General features: G+C 44.9%; 1 protein-coding gene across 1 annotated transcript in view; it reads left to right on the plus strand.

The window, feature by feature from the left end:
* Nucleotides 1-12,100, plus strand: part of ADAMTS9 (ADAM metallopeptidase with thrombospondin type 1 motif 9) — an 876,266-nt gene extending 864,166 nt beyond the window's left edge. The window contains exon 40 of the mRNA XM_085624697.1: nt 10,495-12,100. The gene's annotated coding sequence lies outside the window, so the exon portion shown is untranslated. The remainder of the gene's footprint in view (nt 1-10,494) is intronic.
* The last annotated feature ends 2,499 nt before the right edge of the window (nt 12,101-14,599 follow it).

Raw genomic sequence — 14,599 nt, forward strand, 5'->3', positions numbered from 1 at the left:
TCCAGCACGCCTTTGAATCATTTTTCAGGGCAAAACACAATTCTTCGAATCTCCCCAGGCGGCATGGACATGGCTGACAGAGGAACGTCCCCTCCGCCCCCGTCACGAAGATCCATCGGAACACACAGGGTTGCAGCCTGTGGGGCCGGGATCACCGGTACGCCAGCGCCAGCGTCACACACTGTCTCATAAGGGGTGCCATTCACATGCTTCGACATCCATATCCCTCAGTGTGGCGGCTCCTGACCGCCGTGAAACCTCCAGTCAATCGGGCTCTCCACCGCATGGCAGGCGCCGCTCTGCCGACAACTTACCGGGATCGTCAGGTGGACTCGGACCTTTCTTGCACTCCCCCCTTTAGTAGCCACGTGGTCAGCTCTGGACACATGACCGCCACTGGGGTGCGGCGCTTCACCGGGGGGGGGTCATCAGACTCTGATGGACTTACATGCTTATTTACATTGCTTTATGCCGATGCCTTGTTTATCCGTTCTTCTGGAGGGGTCCTCCACGCTACCGATCCAAGCATTTTAGTTTGGTTTAGTTAAATGGGGGGTCGACAGATGCTTCCGTTCTCGAAGTGTAGGGTGGGGGGAGGGGGGTGGTTTGGGAAGGGTTTCTTCCCCTGTTGTTCTTTCATTTGCTCTGCTGCTTCAGCTTTCACAGACAGGTATATGCCTCATTAGTGCGTGTGATCAACCAAACACATATCGGCCCCAGCACACACTCACACCACCCAATGGGGCGGTGCGGCCTAGCCCCAGAAACCACCCGCCATGACTGACTACACCAAGACCAGGGCTTCCCTCCATGTTCTGTCCTGGAACGTTAACAGCCTCTTGGACAGGCTGAAGCGTACCGCTGTCCTGCGCTATGCTCAACGCCTCCGCATTGACATCCTTCTCCATGCGACACATCTCTTAGGTAACTGCTGCCCCTTTCTTGCCCATTACGGGTACGATAATGTGGCACTCCGGCTTCCCCAGGGGTTCCCGAGGGGTGGCCATACTCATGAGACGCAACTTACCCTTCGTCCTGTCCCGGGTGATCCACGACCCCCACGGCACATATGTGACGGTGTGTGGCTCCCTGGCCGGCTCCCCTCTCCATCTTATGTCCATATATTCGCCTCCCTCTATGTTTACCTCTAGACTGGCACAGGCCTCCACCCTCCTGACCACTCTCCCCTTGGGCGTCACGGTTGTGGGCAGTGATTTCAACGCGGTCTCCATTCCAGCCTTGGACACAACGGGCCCTCCCTCTGCTGTCCGCATCGCGCAAGCAAAACAATTGAGGTCTTGGTCCGAGTTCCTGGGCCTCTGCGATGTGTGGTGCACGTGGCATCCGCATGCCACCCATTTTACTCACACCTCCGCAGCCCATTACACGCAGGCACGAATTGACATGATCTTTCTCCCTGCCGCCGACTGCTCCACAGTTGTAGACACTTGTATCCTACCCCGGGGAATTTTAGACTACTCCCCTGTGCTCCTCAGTACAGGGACTCCTCCTACCTCAGCCCACCAAACGTGGAGGATGAATGCATGGTTCCTCCAAGACGAAGAGTTTAAGAAGACGGTAGGAAAGGAGCTAGAGCAATACTTCCTCACCAATGAGGGCTCCGTATCCTCCCCGGGGACCCTATGGGAGGCTAAGAAGGCAACCATTCGGGGCTTTGCGAAAGGGCAACTCAAGAAGCAAAGGCAGGAGCAACACAGGGAAATCACAGTGAAAGAAGCGCAGGCACTTCGTTTGGAACAATCCCTTTCCCTGCTTGACGACGCCGCCCAAAGCCGTCAACTAGCCCTTATCCGGTCCGAAATTCGGCAACTATCTATAGACGTGGCCAAGCTCCTATGGAGGTCCTCGGTGGCGAGAATCTATGGCTGGGGATACAAAAATGGCACGATTTTGCACAGGTTGGCCACTTTTCCCACGGTGAATCGTATAATTCCGGAAGTGGTGGACGACCAGGGATCGGTATGCAATGCCCCTTCAGTGATGGTACACGCGTTTGCCAGCTACTATCGGTGCTTGTATGCTGCACAAACTCCCGATTCATCACTCCGTGGTCTCCTCGGAAGGAGCCGCGTCTGTCTTCCCCGGTTGGAGACGGCAGCCCAGAAAGACCTAGACCGCCCCATCTCTAGAAAAGAAATTGAGGAAGCCATTTCTCTCACGTCCCCGGACAAGACTCTGGGACCAGATGGTCTTCCCCAAGAATAGTACGCGGCTTACTGTGACACACTGGTGCCCCACTTGGCTGGCCTTTTTAAGGCGGCCCTTGATCAGGGCTCCTTCCCGCTGGAGACGGACATTGCCACTATTGTGGTCCTTCTGAAATCCCAGCCTCCCTCCCGTCACCGCGCGGACTACCGTCCCATATCCCTCCTCAATACAGAGATCAAACTTTATGCCACCATCCTGGCCCAACGGCTAAAGCCGTACCTGCCCATGCTGGTTCTCCTGGACCAATGTGGCTTTATGCCCACACGCATGACCCGTCATTGCCTCCGGAGGGTACAACTGGCACTGGCCCACCGACACCTACTCACTCCTTATTTGGCCCTCCTCCTTATAGATTTCGAAAAAGCTTTTGATTCGGTGGATTGGGCATATCTCCAAGACGTGTTGACTGAGATGGGATTCGGACCCCAGTTCCGGGCTTTGGTCCGAGTACTTTATGTGCAGCCGCGGGCATCAGGTGCTGGTGAACGGCGTCCTGTCCAAGGCCATTCTCATTGCTAGGGGCACGCGGCAGGCTTGACCCCTTTCACCCCTGTTGTTTGCCCTGGCAATGGAACCCCTGGGGCCCTGGCGCGGGCTGACATCCGTGTTAGGGTATGGAAGTGGCCAAACACCGACACGGACAAGATCACGCTCTATGCGGACGACGTCCTGCTCTTTCTGGCCGAGCCCGCTTCCTCAGGCCGCACTGTCTCCGGTTACTGCAGGCATTTGGGCAGGTGTCGGCTGAACCCCGGGAAATCAGTACTGGTCCCACTCCACCTGTCAAGGGACTGTTATGACTGGCAGTCTAATACCCCGATCAGACACAATTCCTTTAAATACCTGGGAATATGGATTACCCTGCTCCCAGAACTGGGCTGGTCCCTCAACGTAACCCCACTGGTCAAAAAGGCCAAAGAAGACCTTCAGAAATGGAAGACGTTGCCCCTGAATCCTCTGGGCCGGCTCGCCTTGTTTAAAATGTGGATCCTCCCCAGGTTCCTCTATGTCCCCCAGAACACCCTGTTCTGTTTCCCCAGATCCTGGTTTAAGGAGTTGGACAGCATACTTACCAAAATCTTATGGGGCGGCGGGAGGTCTCGTCTGGCTCTCTCCACATGCCGGATCCCTTCTTTTGACGGGGGCATGGGCATGACACATCTGTACCTCTACTTTATAGCCACATGTTTGCTGGTGGTCCATGATTGGTTCAATGGGGGATGGTCTGACCCGGCCTACCAACTGGAGTTGTGCGAACTGGGATTGTCTAAGGTACAGGCCATGTTGTATGGGGGACCCATCTCGATCCAGCTGTCAGACGTGACACGTTCGGTATTCCTGGCTTGGCGGGCTTTGCTGAGCCATACCGGCAGGACCGGCAAATTGATCCAGTGCACCCCCCTCTGGAAATGGACTTGGCTACAGGAAGTGAGTGGTCTACAGGGGTTCAAAACCTGGGACCTCATAGGCATAACACATCTTGGGGACGTCTGGGGTAGGGGCCACATGCTTTCCTTCCAGGGTATGCGCACCCGTTATTCTCTGCACCGCTCCCAATTTTATACTTACAGTTAAGAGACGCCCTCCTCACACACATCACGGACGGCACTCGGCTCCCGGAATACAGCCCCACGGAGGCCCAGACGTTATTGGGGGACTTGGGTAGGGGGGGCATTTCCCGTATATACCGCACCTTAATCAACAACACTCCCACCTCGTTGGACAAACTGAGGGACCAATGGACAGACTGGGTGGGGCCACTGGATGAGGTGGACTGACGCGATGCGCTCATGGCACCCAAAACAATTACCGCCTCCGCCAAACTTAGACTAATCCAATTATACTACTTGCACAGCGCTTACCTCACACCGGTACGCCTCCACCGAGCGGGCCTACGCTCTGATGCGTCCTGTGCCAGGTGCGGCCAGGCCCTAGCAGATTCTTTTCACGTGGTCTGGACCTGTTTCCGTCTGGCAAAGTTTTGGGGAGCCATTGAAGAGGAACTTACAGAGGTCCTGGGGTGGACAGTTCCTCACGATCCACGACATTCATTTTAAGGGATAACAGATGGGCTAGATGGATCCCGGAACGATAAGACCTTCTTCAACACAGCTATGATAGTTGCCAAACGTGACATAGCGGCAGCATGGATTTGTCCCGATCCACCAGCTCTGGGAAAGTGGCGCAAGGGAGTGGATTGGTGCCCGACACAAGAGAAAGCTCCATATACGGCACGTGGATGTCCCAAGAAATACCGAAGGGTGTGGGGTAAATGGCTGGGCGTTGTCGAAGAAAGCGAATGATACTCTAATTCATCCTGTGGTTCTACACCCCGTGGGGTGCAGAACTGGGGTCAAATGGATTTTGATGATGTAAATGAATATCTACTATCCGTGATTTTGCTGATTTGTTTGTGTGTGTTGAAAATCAATAAAAACTTGAATATAAAAAAAAACAGATCTTCACTAGCTTGAGTGTTCTCCGAATATAAATCCTTGAAGAAACTATGAAAGGCATTTCTAATGTCTGTCTCTTCTGTGATGGGGTGTACCCTAACTTCCTCATGGATACATGCGATCTTATTTCGGCTTTGTTCCGTCTTGGCTTTCCAAGCTAACAATTTGCCAGACCCTTCCCTGTATTGGTAATGCGCGAGCTTACTTGCCTCCCATTTTTTTTAAATTCTAATATCTAAAATATTGGAGAGCTCTCTTTTCTTTTCATTTAGTTCCTCTGTAAGTGTTTCCTTTTTGTCTGTCAAGTTTTCTTCCCATGTTCTCTTTTCTAACAACTGTATTTTTTCCTCTAGGCTCTCAATTTCTTTTTTTTCTTTTTTGGAGAGTTTTATATAGCGCGAACTTGACCCGAATCCAATCCGGTATCAGAGCGCTTTACATAGCACCAGTTACTTTACATAAGGACACACATTCATTTTGTGTTAGGCACGGGGAGATTAAGTGATTTGCCCAGAATCACAGGGTGTTCAGCGTCATTACCGAGACTCGAACCCAGTTCCCCAGGTCCGAGGTTGAGCGCCCTAGCCGTTAGGCCAACTCCTCACCTCTCCTTTTTACATAATTTATTTCGATGGGCATCTAAACTAATCAGGTTCCACCTAATTACCGCATTATATGCATCCCACCTAACCTGACGAGAGGTCTCATCCAAATTTGACAAAATGAAAGATTAAGTATCCCTTCTCAAGTCCTCTATTATCTGGGGGTCGGTAAGCAAGGTCCTATCTAGTGTCCACGTAGATTGAATCTGCAGACCCTGTAACTCCATCTCCATCCTCACTGCTGAATGGTCTGAAAAATTAGCTGAGAGGTGTTCCACTTTCCTTACATTTGCACCTAGTGACTTATCAATTAAAAAATAATCGATCCTTGAAGAGTGACCTAATTTTTTGTTTTTAAAGGTGAACATTTGTTTTTTTTTACCCTTTTCTTGCCATATATCAGCCAGACCAAGATCTTCTTGATATAACTTCAGCCAACTCCTCATTTTGGGTAACGTAAAGGTTTTACTTGGTGGGTACCTATCTTTCTTGGGATCAATTAGTATATTAAAATCACCCCCCAAAATAATTTTACCCGGGGCATCTAAAAGGTGTAAATATAGGGCCTGCATTGCCGAAGGGTCATCTACGTTAGGACCATAATATCCTGCTATTGCCACTATCTTACCATTCATTCGAATGTTTGCTATGGCCCACCTCCCATTTGTATCTATCTTAGATGACTCTGTAGTCGCTTTTGCTGATCTTATAAAAATAATAATTACCCCCTTAATACAAACTGCCTGGTCAGTGCATATGTAAGATTCTACCCAACTGTGCTTTTTCAGGATGTCATCCCATTCTGCCTTTAAAAGATGGGTCTCTTGAAGAATTATTAAATCGCATTTTATACATTTTAGGTATTCTAAAATTATTTTCCTTCTGGCCCGCAGACCGTTCACATTCCAAGTTAGAATGTTAACTCCCATGTTTTATGATATATTTTTTCCATGTCTTGTGCTAATCGGACCAATCTTTTTTTTGTTTTTTCCCATATGCTCCCACACCCTTAGTGCACTTTATTTACGTGAGTTATTTACCCCCCCCCCCTTCCCTCCCTTGCCCACCCAAGGAACCCAAGGAGAACCCTCCCATTTTCCATTTGGTGAGTCAGTCCCGCCGATTTGAGAACCCTACTCTATAGGCATTTTATAATTGATGTTTTTTGTGCTCTAATCCTCTACCTCCTTTGTCTCCCTCAGATTAAGCATCTCATTGTTCCACATTATCCTCAGCGATGCTGGAAATCTCATTTGTACTTAAGCTCCCAAAGATTTCAACTCCTGCATATATTGGCCAAGCTCCCATTGACGGTCCTGGGTCGCCTTCGATATGTCTGTTCTTATTCGAAAGGACCAATCATTTTTTTTTTTTTATAGGATCCTGCTCTTATCGCCTCACCCAGTATTTTTTCCCTAAGTGTGTAAGTTCTAAAATTAATTAGGATCTTCCTTGGGTTCTTTCTGTTCCTACTTTTCCCAAACGGATCTATGTATCCTTTGGATGTCTTCATAAAGAGCCTTAGTCTCACTCCAGGGGAAGAATTTTTTCAATAGATCCATCACAAAAGATTTTATGTCTTCCCCTTCTAGACCTTCCGGGACATTTAAGAGTCTCAGGTTGTTTCGTCATGAATGAGTTTCCAATGTCTCCATTTTCCCTCTAAACTCTTTCGCATTTGCTCGCAGGACTCTTATTTACTCTTTATTAGCCTCTACACTTCTCCCCAACTCTTTCACTGAGGCCTCCACAGTTCTAATTCTCTCCATAATCGTATTGTTCTTGGTTTCTAGGACCTCACACACCCCCTGTATTCGGTGCTGGTTTTTCTCGGAAGTGGCAACATTTGTTTCTCATCTCATAGATCAATATCTCAAATAAACTGTCTGTGCTTTTAACTCCTTCTACCCTTTTAGATTTTAATACATGAGGCTCTTCGCCCACCCCAGGCACTATCTGGCTCGACGGGCTGGTATGAGCATCTTCCCCCGTCTTTTTATCAAATTCAAGCCCCTCAAATCTATTAGCACTAAGCGGGATGCTTGTTGTGGGGTCGTCGTCCGCCATTGTAACTTTTTGTCCAATTTCAGTGTGTTCAACCCTATGCAGTGTGTCCTCTTTTGGATTAGGTTGTTTAACTTTGAAATAGGATCGAAGTGAGGGAGTGATTTTTACTTTGGTGGATACAGCCCTCACCTGAGCTGATGTTGTAATAGGCTCCAGGATTTGTGGAGGAGAGACCACTTTATTTTTCCTTTCTTTTCCACTCTGATTCACTGGAATAGTTAAGCTCTGCGGGTGTTATACAACTTCTATTATATTATCTGGTAGATTCCTACTTCTCAGGCAGTATCTTAAACCTCTGTTCCCAGAAGCCTCCTGTAGCTGATCAATGGGGGTGTCAGCACTTCTACACTTCTTCTGACCCTTACTTTTACTTTTACCCACTGAGGTCTAGGATTTTCCTGGGCCTCCCCCCTTGGTCACCTCACTTACCCTATTTGCTTGTATTAGGGTTCTCTGACCTGTTTGCTGGGTTCGCAGAGTTCGCCCTCTTCTATTCTCTGTTGTTGCTGTAGGTGCCGTGGTGATAACTGCTGGCGCCGCAGTGTTGCTCTCTTTGTGGCTGGTGCTCGAGTTGCTGGGGCTGAGAGATACTGTTCCCAGGAAGGGAACCCTGGCCGCCGCCTTCCTGCTTGTTCTCAGAATCAAGCCCGCTTGAGACCACACCAAGCCACCCCCGAACGTCAGGATTCTGTCTTCGGAACACTCGGGGACAACTAGTACACCAGACATTAATGCCCGAACGCAGGTACTTGAAAGCGGGTCGAAAACAAGGAAAGAGTAAAAAAAAAAAAAAAAAGACCGCCTCGGGTCGCAGAGCATCTCCACCTCTTCTACCGCCTTACAACTGTGAAAAATTCCGTTGTGAACATCACAGACATCGGGAGATGATAGGAGAAGAAATCCCGTAAGTTAATCCTTGATTTTGCACATCATTCCTGTATTTAAAACGTAGACTGCCTATAGAGATCGGGAGCTCCCGACCGGAGTTCCTATCCGGCCACCATGTTCTCCCCCCGTGAACTCAGTCAGCAGTTTATTTATTACAATTTACTCTATCTTTTTAAATTGGTTTGGGACTTTTCTTGTGTTGTGTTTTTACTTTATTGCTGTGAAGCTGGATACATAATTTACTCTTTGCCTGTACATTAAGCCTGACTGCATTGTGCCAAGCTACCAGAAACCTAAGCACAGATTAATTTAGTAACTTTTGTGGCTCACCCTGACAATGATTGTAGGTTTTTTCCTGTGTGGGGCTTCCACCCCTCTCAACCTGTACCCCAATTTCTTACAGGGTTTCAAAACATTACTTAGATCCCAGGTCAGGGTGGATTAACTGCAATGAGCTGATGGTGGTTTTAGTTGAGAGCACTCAATTACACATACCAAAGTCCTACAGTTGTGATTTCCACAGGTGTACAAAATCCCATTTTCACTGGGGAGTCACCATTTAAGGACACAAGCCAATCCATGCTTCTCAAGGACTCTTCAGATCAATAGACATTAGAGAGTATACACTCATATGCTAGCTCACTGGCAGTATTTATGCTCTCTTCGGCTCACCATTGGCTTGGCTATCTAGGAGTCAATCACTCTTTTTGATTTAGGATCTAAATGTTTGTAATAGAGAGCCTAAGGTCTGGGACTTGGTCTCTGGCACAGGGAAACGTTTTCGAGGACATCCTTGTACCAAACAAAGTGCTTCACAGCTTGACAGAAAGGCACACCACTGGCACACCTCAGTATCCTAAAAGCAAGGAATAACTCATTTAGGTTTTGGAAGTAGTGCTTACCAAGGTGTTTCATCATACATTGTCTTGTTCTGTCAGTAAAGATAAGTAATCTTCATTTAGTCAAGTGATCTTGGTTGTTTTGCTATGATTACAAATTATTGCTGTCCTTAACAATTTGTTCCTCAGGTTCTGGCATATCCAATGCTTCAGTGATAGAGCTGACCAACATGGAACTACCTATAAAATGTACTCACACATTTGAAACTTAAGTTAGTTGTTTGTGTTTGGGGCAAGTGCTGATAGAATGTCAGAAAGTGCAGGTGAAACCAGTCCGCTTACATTGTTACATTTCAACTTCTCTGTGAAACATCTGTACTGTAGACCAGACTCAGCCTTCAGCCTCGTAACCTCTCATTCTCCAAGTTTTGAGTTTTTGTTGGACCTTATGTAGATTATACTTTCCTCAGTCTTGCTGTATTTTTTTGTGTTGGATTAATATCATGTTCACTCTTAGGGTGTTAACACAAAAAGCTTGCAGCATACCTAATGCCTCTGATGTGATGCCCCAGTTCATACTTTAATTGTTCTGAACACTATTCCCCACAATATTCAAATTTTGAACACTAAACTTTAAGTTTGAACTAGCTCGTCATTTCATTCTCCAAGAGTGAGATGGAAATCAGAATTCTCAATTGCCCAGGAATGACAGCCATGACGGTCCTGGACAGTAAAAATTCTCAATGCTTCCCTACCCCACACTCAGAGAAAGGCCTATGAGGCCATATGATTCTTGTTTACCAAAAACAAATTCCTGTTTATGGGGTTTGTATCTTGAAAATAAAAAAAAAACTTTGCTAAGCTGGAACAACAAACGTGGCATCTGCTTAGTAAAATCTAGTGGCTTCAGTGGAGAGCAACATCACTATCTCTGCTGAGGAAACAAAGGTCCATACCTGCCTGGCAGGAATCTCTAAATATGGGGAGCGGTCTCTGCAGGGTGTACGTAGACCCTGTCCTCTGTTGACCTCGTGGCTATCCGCTAGAGTGTAAAGGAACCTGCTAGACCTCAATTAAACTTGGTGTTTGTTGTAAAGTATATTTGTAGAAGGGATGTTGCACTAACTCGATGATCCGTCCATATTTAGTCCAGCCACTGAAGCTTCTCTAAAGGAACCTTCATCCTTTAGAGAAGAACACACTAATTGGCATTTGCTAAACATTTTATCTTTGTTCTTTATTAACTGTGTGATCAGATCTGATCATATTTTAATGCAAAATCGTGTGCTATGTAGGAACTCTTGAGTAAGCTCTGTACTGGCTTATTAAACAGTTGACATTGTTCATAACACATCAGAGTCAACTTTCAAGATCATATATTAATAGGATTTTACAAATGTTTTTATCTTTTAGGTGCTTTGAAAATGAGAAGAAGAAATGTGATGGATGAAGAAACATGTTGTAATACCTCTGTATCTATGTGTGTATATGTACATATATATATATATATATATATTTGTATATTCCAATTGTGTAAAAAATAATATTTATATTTTGAATTATTTATTTGATTTAATATTTTTATATGTAAAATGTTTAAAGTAATGCTGATTTTCATGTTTTTGTGAACCCTGCAGTCAGACTACTGCATTTTATGTACTCTACATCATATGTAGCATAAAGTAAAAAGTGGTGCTTTATTACCAATGTACTAGCTCACATTCAGTGATAAATTCCTTTCAGCTGTTACACGCTATGAAGGCGTCTATGGTGCTACACAAACTCTTTAAGGGTATGTTTACTTTTTTCCCACATGAAAACCAATATATCTCCTAGATCCACACTCTTATATCTGCTGCGCCCAATTGGCAAAACACTGGATCCCTTTGAAAAAGGTCTTAATAATTGCAAGCAGGACTGTGTATGCTAAAAACCTCACAAGCATTAGACTAATGGTCACGTTCTCACTTTTCAATTTCAAAAAGGTCTGACCTTTACCTATATACAATATTGTTAGCAAGCCATTCAGTATTGTGATCTGATACTAATGTTGTGAGTGGTACAGAGAGCGATGCCTTCTCAACGCACAACCAGAAATACTACACATTATCAGAAAATGTGTCTTGCATACTTTAAAGTATGCAGTAATATTCGCCATTGCTCCTGTGGTAGCACTTTAGCTTCTCTGCGTCTATGACCATCTTCAAAGACCAATTATCACTTGTGAGGGCATTTCACACGCAAGACCTTATAACTTGAGAGGAGTTTAATGATATTTTTTACAGTCCTTTTAATGCCAGTTTTCTCCCTCCTCTGTTGAAGGACTCTGAGGTTCAGGGCCCAAGCACTAGTAGTGCCATAAAATGATCATTCTATGAAATGTCTAAAGCTAATCTGATATTGAGAGCTTGCTGGTCCTTTTCATGTTCACACTGTACAATATGTATTTTCTCATTGCTGGATTGATCTCTTTCCCACAGCTTTAGCTGAGGACCATTCGGTATGTCTATTTTTCTATGAAAGTTGTAAAACCAGGTCCCTGCTGTCTTTACAGAGGGATCAAATCTCCCCTTATGCACACTCCCATGCTGAAATACCGAAACACACCAGTCCTCTTAGCAGTGTGGTCCTCACAACAATGGTGCTGTCTGACTTTCTCAGTGTTTACCATCACTTTGAGGACTGGCCCTTCACTAGGCTGGATTACATATGCCCACCCACACACGTGTGTTTGCGTTTGTGTATACGTACATACAGACCAACACTAAGGAGGAACGGGAAGCTATACCTAGGTAAGAACCCTCAGCCTACCAAACTGTCTGAAGTAATTACACTATAAAGGGTTAACCTATCTTTTTAAATCCTGTTATGTTCTGCGAGATTGTTGTGTGGCCCATGGTATATCTCTTCATAGTGTTAGATCAACACCCAGGTAAATGATCAGCACATCTTTGGGATATTTTGTTGGGTACTCTCCCACAGGTACCACCTGTGGCTGCTTCATCATCAAACCCACACCGTACTCCCCTAATATGGGTAGGCGGGCTCGATGCGTTTGTAAGCGGAGTTCTTAAACTACTGCCTAGAGATTAAGTGTGAGTTAAAATTGCCTGCCGGATCCTAATATCATGTTTAATCAGAAGGTTCTTTGGCAAGGTTACAAACTGTGAGATGCCAAAGGGGTACAATGGCCCTAGTCATGCTTAACTGAATATATGTACGCATGCATGTAAGACTGGTTGAACTTAGCGACCTCACCACATAGGGATTATTAGACTTACTGGTCCTGAAGAAAGCCGACTGACCCACCGGGCATTACAATGGCTGAAAGATGTTGACCTCAGATGTCTAGGGCCACTTTACCCCTGTGGCATCTCACTGTTTTTAACCTTGCCAAAGGACCTTCTGATTAAACAAGATATTAGGATTTGGCAGGAAATTTTAACTCACACTTAGTCTTTAGACAGTAGTTTAATTGCTCCACTTACAAAAGCATCTAGCCTTCCCGCCCACACTAGGTGAGTAGAGTGTGGGTCCAATGATGAAGCAAGGCCACAGGTGGTACCTGTGGGTGAGGACCCAACAAAATATCCCAGAGATGTGCTGATCACACTGATTCACCTGGGTGTTGATCTCACACTCTGAAGAGATATAATATGGGCCACGCAACAATCTCGCAGAACATAACGGAATTTAAAAAGCTAGATTAACCCTCTATAGTGAAATTACCATGTACATACACACACACACACACACACTCAGTATGACAGTATTTATCTTGAAGTTGCAAAATCTATGTACACATTAAAATGCGAGTACTTGTGCCTTAAGTAATGCTCTTTAGTTTTAATGTAATTTTCAAAATGATCTCTTGCTTTGTCGCTGGGCTGAGGTAGGATGAAGAGTGTGGATCAGTATATCTCTCTAAAGGAGAACTGCCAGTATAGGATAAGGACCTGTTGTTTGTCAGCCAAATCGTACATCAAATTTGAGTTTAAGGAACACCACAATGTTCGTTCTTAAAACATTGACATATTTAAAATATGTTTTGGTCATGTAATGGCGTGCACATCATGTGAAATGATGATGAGCACGTATGTATAGATTTGGAAAATGTCTTTAATGTATGCAAGAAAACTGCCTTAAATTTTTATTAACACTGTATACGTCTCACAAAGTGGTATTCCATATGGTGGCCAAACTCTACGTGTAATTACAGTTCACATAATGTCGTTCATTTTGGTGCTCGTATTACAAAGTGAAGAATTAGCACATTAGCATTGCAATGTTGTCTGAAAATGCAAATCACCAGCTTAGACCCGAAACCAACTATTGTAGCACTGTCAAAGCACGTTTATTTTGCTAAACAGATACACATTTTACCTCAGGTTAGAGGTACCGTTCAAATGGGTACTGCATGTGTCACCACTAAGAGAAGTGGTCCAGTCTTTACTCACTTCCTTGTGATACATACCCTTTTGTTCATTTACAGGAGTAGATTGCAAGCGCTTGAATTTTGCAAATGAGTGAACAAATTAAATATTTAAAAATAACTCTTTTATGTGTGAAATACTTTATCTTCATGCATGTCTTGAAGTTCCTCAGAACGTCTACCATGTCTGCCTTGTTGATTGCACAGGAATGGCTCATCAACCTAACAATTCAAAACAAGCATTGGCAATGCCACTCGGATTTTGTCCTTGGCAAGGTGGTGCAGTGCTTTTTTTTTTTTATTCCAAGCATAAGCCACAAAAATAAATAGAAGAAGAGAATAAAATATCCCTCTTTATAAACGTAGCAGCCATATACCTGGGATAACAAATTGGAATTTATAAAATACTTACTGCATATCGTTTTAAAAGGCTATAGTACTTACAACAACTATGGAACCTTTTAGTTGAAATGCATGTCACTGGAAAACATGAATATTATTGGTACAAATAAACAGTAGAATTGTCTTTTAATTACTGTCAGCTGAAGAAATAGTTAAAACCCAGAAGGATGAAAAAGGATAGAAAATGGAATGGAAAAGGTAATGGCAAAATATTGGCTCAACAGTCCTAGCACGGAATTGCAATTCTTTCTAAGTGGAAGTGTACATTAGACTAATCAAAATGTGAAGAGAGCCAGCGGTTGAAGTGGATTCACCCATTTCCCCACAGTTTGTACTGTGGTGGGCAGATGCGAAATGTGAATGACAGTTGAACATACCAATGGATGAAGAGGTCTGAACCAAAGCACCTTGGTGTATCTTGATAAGAATGTATTTTGATTTATGTTTTGTTTCTTACATGATGCTCGTGAGATATCGAAAGTTATCTCTAGGTCACCTTCCTGCACAAAACCAATCTTAAGAGGGGTTTTCCTCTTTTTATCTATGCTGCTGAATGCAGCCCACATAGAAAGAGGAAAAAACAAGGAGAAATAAACATATTTCTAGTTACGCCTCAACTCGGGAGGCATACGGATTTAGTGCTTCTCCAGGTTTACATCACTTTGTAAATCTGGGACAGTGTCA

This window comes from Triturus cristatus, chromosome 9 (assembly GCF_964204655.1).
Source record: "Triturus cristatus chromosome 9, aTriCri1.1, whole genome shotgun sequence".
Taxonomy (NCBI): domain Eukaryota; kingdom Metazoa; phylum Chordata; class Amphibia; order Caudata; family Salamandridae; genus Triturus; species Triturus cristatus.